Here is a 6,771-nt window from a genome sequence, read left to right as displayed (position 1 = left end):
TAAATTAAGTTGAAGTGATGCATCAGACATATATTGAGATGACTCCAGAAAGGAATATATTACATTTATGTCAATTCCTTTTCTTATTTGGACTCACAGATTTGGACTGTAGTGGACTTTAATGCCCAATACATAGGTGAATACCATGACATATGTTTCAATTTTTATTTAGATTTGTAAAAGCAGTGAGGATCCAAACTATCACAAATAATCAACTGTGTTCTTGTCCAAATGGATCCTGGTGGACAGTTTTATTACTGAGAAATGCTACGGAAATTATTCTTCCTACTGAAGAAGAAGTACATCATAGCTCATAATTTTCAAATATCAGTGTATTTTACATAGCAGTCCAGAAAACTCAGAAAAATCAACTGGAAATTAGTAGTGAAAAGATCTTGATATTCACCAGCATTGTATACTTTTCTTCTGTTTGTTTCCAAATCTCACTGATGGATGCATGAAATGTAGAGATGCCTGTAAAGGTATTCAAATTTGAGGTCAGTACCAAAGCCTCTGTTTTTTTGTGATTTGCGGGTGGGAATTCAACCTAAATGTAAGGGCTTGTTTGTCTAGGAAGACAAATCTACTCTCAATGGCCTTGGGTAATATTCTGTGGAAGATCTGTGTTGGACTGATGTAGGGACACGGCAGCAGACACTGAAACTGGAACTCTTGTTGCACCAACTATTGATGAGGGGATCTGTGAGACTCCCCATGCAGTAACTCTCCATACCTCAAAAATTGAGGATCTTCATACAGATACTGATAATTTTATCCCTTATTTCTATATTTTATGCCCCGTCAACAGAGAACTTGACTAGTTAATTCTGAATGAGGCAAAAGCTACAGAAAAACAGAAGTTCCTCTACATAAACTCCTAGAGGCATAAATATTATTTATAACATGTCATTCTTATTTAACTGAGGGAAGTAAATGCTAATAAATGCCCAAAATAAAGAGATTAGAAATTTATCACAGTCAAGGATGATGGTTATTCATCAGAAATACCTATTAATTTTTATCTATTTATTTTCCTACATTTTTCATTGACATAGTTTCTTAAGATGCTTTTGGTATTGATAGCTCAGGGAGGAGCAATTGCACACACTAACGACTTGGATGAGTTTCTGCTATTTGAATTTGCTAGAGATTTTATTTAATTACACCATATCTCAGGACAAGCTGATGGCATTTCACAGACTATTTTCCCATATTCCCTAAATGCTGATTTACCAAGAATGAAATGCATGTACACATACTCTGGAGCATGTGTTAAAGCTGTGCTAAACATTTTCCATGTAACTTCCAGCTGGCAACATTTTGCCAGAAAGCCTGGTACTTAGAAATTATAAATAAATAAAACAAACAGAATCTTGTGCTGTAATAAGGAGACAATGGAACAGCTGCAGAGCATGGAGTAAATTCAGCTTGACTTGATGCGGACACAGTGGCTGGATTTTACCCAGGAGATATTAGCAACATTCAGATTCTTAAGGGGAAGACTGTGAAAAGGGAAGAAGGGATCTCATTGGGAGGTCTCTTAGCACATTTGGAAAAATAAACAGAGAAACTATGAAAAATAATATTTAAGCAGCAAAATCAGCATAAGCTGTCCTCCTGCAGTATGTTGAAGAAACATGAACTTGGGAAGAAAAAAATAGTGAGCAGAGGCTTGTTTTGTTTTGTTTGGAGAGACAATAGGAAGGAGATGGAGCGGGGCTGTAACATGGGAAGGCAAACTTTGTGACAACAGCCACCAAGTGAAGAAAAGAGAAATAGTGAAGGTAAGGAAAGCAAAAGCAAAGATGGTGTATCAAGTGTGCTTCTAAAGGGTGCTACTTATTAAAGAAAAGAAGACATCCACATGCTTTTTGAATTATATTTACAAAGGCAAAAGTATCATATAACACATATGCTTCTGTCATAAAAAGCATTTTCAGTTCAAGCAAGTTTTGAGAGCAGTTCCTCAGCACCAGTGCGATAACTAGAAGTACAATAGCAAAAACTACAGTAGATGAGACCCTTATGTCTGTTTTGCTTAATATTACATGGGTGGGCTGTCTTTTACTTCCACTTATAGTAGTGCACATTGATTGCTCTTTGCTGAACATGGTATAGTAATAACTCACTGAGACTTGTATTAGTGGTGTTCTCTTGTTATTGGTGGTAAAATCCTGGGGTTTTTCTCATACAAGGTAGTTCTATAAAATAAAGATGAACACCCTGATAATTATTTATACTTTAGGCACCCACATTTGGAAACAATGACCTGTGTAAGATCAAGTTTCAATGGTGAAAAAGGAAACTAGTATCAAGCTTAATAACTATGCATCAAGCAGGTAAATAACATTCCTGTATGTTGATTTCCTGTTATTCAACCAGTAGGCAGAACTTTCTGAGCTGGAAACGGTAGTATTTTAAGAGAAAGTAAAATGGGGTCACATTAATCCTAGTCTCTTATGTTTTCACTCAAATGCATGAAGGAGGCTAAGCAAGAATTTCTGACATAACCATCACTCTGACTTTGGCCTGACTGGGTTGTCATGATCAAATGACTTCTTTTGCCTGGTATGTGCTCTTCTGCTTTTTACATCCTTGATATCCCAGTTTATACATGTGCACATGCTGACTTCCTCCAGGACACCACAACCCATAGTGATAATTGCACTGCTAAAGCTACCCGCTGTGTTAAAGGTCAGCAGAAGGGCCTCGGCGGTGAAGTGGCACTTGCCTATCAAAATGCAAAATACCGGGGTGAAAGAAGTAAAACTCAGCTATTATATGTTACAAAACTTGAGACATTCAAAGTCGAGTATATCATTCTCATGTTCCAATACCCAGAGAAGAATGTCACAGCATGACTCCATCCTCGTGATGGAGACTGAAAGAAGAATGAAAAATAATGCAAAGTTATCTCCTTTTTGTTAAATCTATTGTAATCTCATGTTCTTCCTCTGTTACTGCACTGAAATAAAGACATTTTAATCCCAGGGTACAACTGAGAAAAGCCCTGATCTAATAATTGTAAAACCTCCCGATCCGATATTTTAGAACTCAGAGTACTTGTCACTTATGAATATTCATACAGATCACTAAAAGAATTATATTCTGTCTTCAGTTAAGGCAGGAAAAGAACACAGTAAATTCTAAAGACACAGCAGTATTTTATGGAACACTTGTCAAATATTAAGGGCATCCACAACAAAATTCTTGCAGGAAAATTGTTCAGGAGAAGTGTATGGAATAGTGATAACATCATTATGGAACAGATCTTTTAGAGGCAAAAAAACCACAGGAATTCATCTCATGTATTAGAAACATTGGAATTCTTCAAGGTAACTTGTTAATGTGCATGTTCATGAGGGGGTATCCATGCTGCTCAGCTAAGATATTGAATGCAAAAGGCTGATACAAACTTTGCAAAATAAAATAGAAAACCAAGTCAAACGCTTTTTTCAAATGGAAGAAAAGTTTTTCACAGAAGAAGGAATTTGCCCCCTGAAAACCTGCCCTTTTAACAGTTAAAGTTAGTTAAAAATGCGCAATATTTTTACACTTGTTCATGTCTCTTCCTTTGTGATTAAGTAAACTGCAGAATTTCTTCATAGTAAAATAATAACTGTTTTTAATAAGATTTTTTTCCAGTGCTTTCTGACAAGCCAGTGCTTATAGATAAAAAGACCTAATCTCATCATGGCAGGAAATGGCCTTATTCCAATGGCAAATGTACTAACCCAAGCAGGTACTCAGTAAGTTGGTTTGGAGGACTGGTTTTCATCTGAAGTAGGAGATTTCTTATGTTTACAGTATTCCCTGAAGAAATGAAAGTGGCCTTCTATGAGTTCTTCCATTAATAAACATCTTAAAGGTAAGGTAATTTTGAGACCTCTAAAACCAGAGGCTGATGGTAGTTTACCTGCTACCATGACGATGCTGAAAGGAAGGGAGTGCTCTCTCTCCTTCTCTGTCATCTCTCTTCCTTTCATTACTTTGAACCCTCCTCCTGGCAGGACAGTTGTCCCTGCCCTCCATGGTTGTCCCTCTGAATCTACACTGGTGGGGTTTTTTCCCCCCTTCTCATTAATACATCAGGTATCCTTGCTTGCAGTGTATGCTTTGCATGCATAATACTTTATTCTTTCACTGACTAAGTGAAATCAGACTCCTGCCCACTACTGTGATGTCATATGTCCCTGCTCCAGCCAGTCCCATTCAGGCCATATGTTCTTTCGAAGAGGTAGCTGGACCATCAGCAGGTGTAGATGCTTGTCTGCTTAGGCTGAGTCTACAGTCTGAACTGCTGAATTTTCTAGACTTTTGGCAATGGAGGATGTGACTCATCTTCCAGCTAAACGTCTTAATTCTTAGAAAAAATTCAAAAACTTTTATAGAGATAAAAAAATAACTGCAAAAAAAGAAATATTACAAGCTTGATGTTTTACCAAGATAGTCCAAGTGTCTTGGAAGAAAGTCTTCTTGGGAGTTTTGTGGGAGGAGCTAAAATATGAGAAAAAGTATTTCTGTGTCTGTCACCAAGAGTTACAGTTTCCATTTCTGAAATTATGTAAGTAGACCTTTCAGTTTGCATTCAGCCCCTGCTGCTTTTTATACTCACTAGTTCATTGTATTTCAGTATGTTCTGTGTCTTTCGCTTACCCAAAGAACTTGAATTTAAGGAATTTTATTTCCATCCTTCATCTGCACATCTGTGTTTGCTGAAGGAATGTCTCTGATATTTGTCCTGATCTTTCCTAAAAATGTCTATGCTGAGTTTGCTTTTATGTTGGTGTATGTCAGACCCTGTCACCGGAACTACACTTTCCCTGGGACATTAGTCCTGAAGATGTTCAAAGAGAGCAAAATTTGCTTTTTGTGAGTCTATGAATGCTTTAATCTATGCCACACAAGTGTGTCTTCATGCCTCAGGTGCTGAGAATCATATCCCGTCTTGAGTTAAACGCATGAAAACTCATTAAAACCAATGGAGATGCAGAAGCAGAAATGAATAAATAGTATTTAGCTCAGAAATGGTGGGCACTCATCTGTAAGCTTATTAATCTATTGATAGAGTCATCCTGTGTTCCAAAGCATGCCAACACTTCCTATAATATGTTATTGTGCTGCGCTGTCAGCAAAGGTGGGTCGTCTGCTTAAAAATGACATTTGCTTTACTATTCTGCCTAAATTGTGGATAATGTTTTAATAAATGGTATTTTTTAAAAGAAATATATTATTTGATAAAATTATTACTCAAAATGAATTCCATCAAATTGTCACAGTTGCTATGTGCTTAAAAAGCTTCTTCTCCTCTATTATTAAGTGGTAAAAGATTATAATTTGAAAAAAATGAATAGTAAAATGACTGATTTTAAAAAGTATGTTTCAATAGAATTCAGCATAAAAATTCAAAGCAAAATGTAAAAAAAGAGATTTTCTTTATAATTTTAAATCCACACATTTAAAAATATTTCAGTGAACAAATTAATGTTGCAATATAAGGTGCATCACATGTACTACATACTCCTCCATTCCCAACACTCTTTCATTCACTTATATGATAATTCATCAGTCCATACTTACACCATATTTACTTCTTTACTATAGTAGATACAGCATTTTCTCTGTAAACATTAATATAAGTGCAAAGGAAGTTGTGGTAGTAGAAGGTAAGACCTTCCACGTCTTAGTCAAGGTCATTTTCTTTGGGAGGTATATATAGTTCCATCCCTGAAAGAGCTTTTTTTGCAGTCATAATTGCATAACAGTGCTTTTCTAACATGACTACTATTGTAGCTGACTGTTCCTTGACACGAATTTAACCATAATGACCACTGCTTTTTAAACTCACAGCAACAGGAGACTGAAAACTGCAGGAAACTATTTTTTTTCTTGTTCAGGTTAAAATAAAATAAACCAATAATCAACTAGTGGTCAAACATTGAAAAGAGAATGGTAGGAAAACTGGAGAATAAAAGCCTTTGAAGGAGTTTCAAATTAAGGACCTGAACTACTGAAAGAAAGAAAGAAAGTGAAAGAACTTTGCTTACTTATTAAATCAGTAACACTGTAAATTGAATAGAAAATAGAAATTAACTAAATAAGTAAACTACAGAAAATAAGAAACAAAGAAGAGCCTTGCAATGACCCAAAGAATATGAAGATTGTAGTAATTTCTTGAATACTTGACAAATTAAAAGAAAACAAGAGTAAATCTATAATAAGTTAGACCCTGCATATTTAGATTTTTTCCTCGTGTGGTAAGATTACTTTTATTAAACAAACAAAAAAGCCATGAACAAACAAAAGAAGAAGCCAGGTATTAGTCTGATCCTGGGATGTCAACATCCCTGTGCCAGGTGTCATTCATTCCATCCAGATCAGAATTCAGAGGATCACTTTGCACCTTCACTTTACATTAGTTCATGCAAGGGATCACAGAAGGGCTTCAATATGCTCATTCCAGTGACAGCTTGAATAAGAGGGACCCTGCTACAAAACAAGACCTCAGGAATAACCAGTTAGGGAAGTGAGTCATTCTAACCTGAGCTGCTGTGCCACCCATACAATACTATTATCTCCAGTACCATCATCACAGAAATTTAGCCACACTTCCTTCTTCACCCTGTGGGTGAGGTGATTACCCCAGACCCCAGTCAAAAGCCACATTTAACTCAAAGTACATACTTCGTGCTTTAACAGAAGCCAAGTAGGAGATAAATTTCAAAACACATTTCAAGCTAAAACTGCAACAGGATCTTAGCAGCGAAGTCT

The 6,771-nt window shown here is 36.2% G+C and overlaps 1 long non-coding RNA gene across 1 annotated transcript in view; it reads left to right on the top strand.

Moving 5' to 3' along the window:
* LOC104698293 overlaps positions 1-6,771 on the top strand; it is a 48,304-nt gene that overhangs the window by 18,683 nt on the left and 22,850 nt on the right. The gene's annotated exons all lie outside the window — the stretch shown is intronic.

The sequence above is a fragment of the Corvus cornix genome, chromosome 1A, assembly GCF_000738735.6.
Source record: "Corvus cornix cornix isolate S_Up_H32 chromosome 1A, ASM73873v5, whole genome shotgun sequence".
NCBI lineage: Eukaryota > Metazoa > Chordata > Aves > Passeriformes > Corvidae > Corvus > Corvus cornix.
This window is presented reverse-complemented; position numbering and strand designations above follow the sequence as displayed.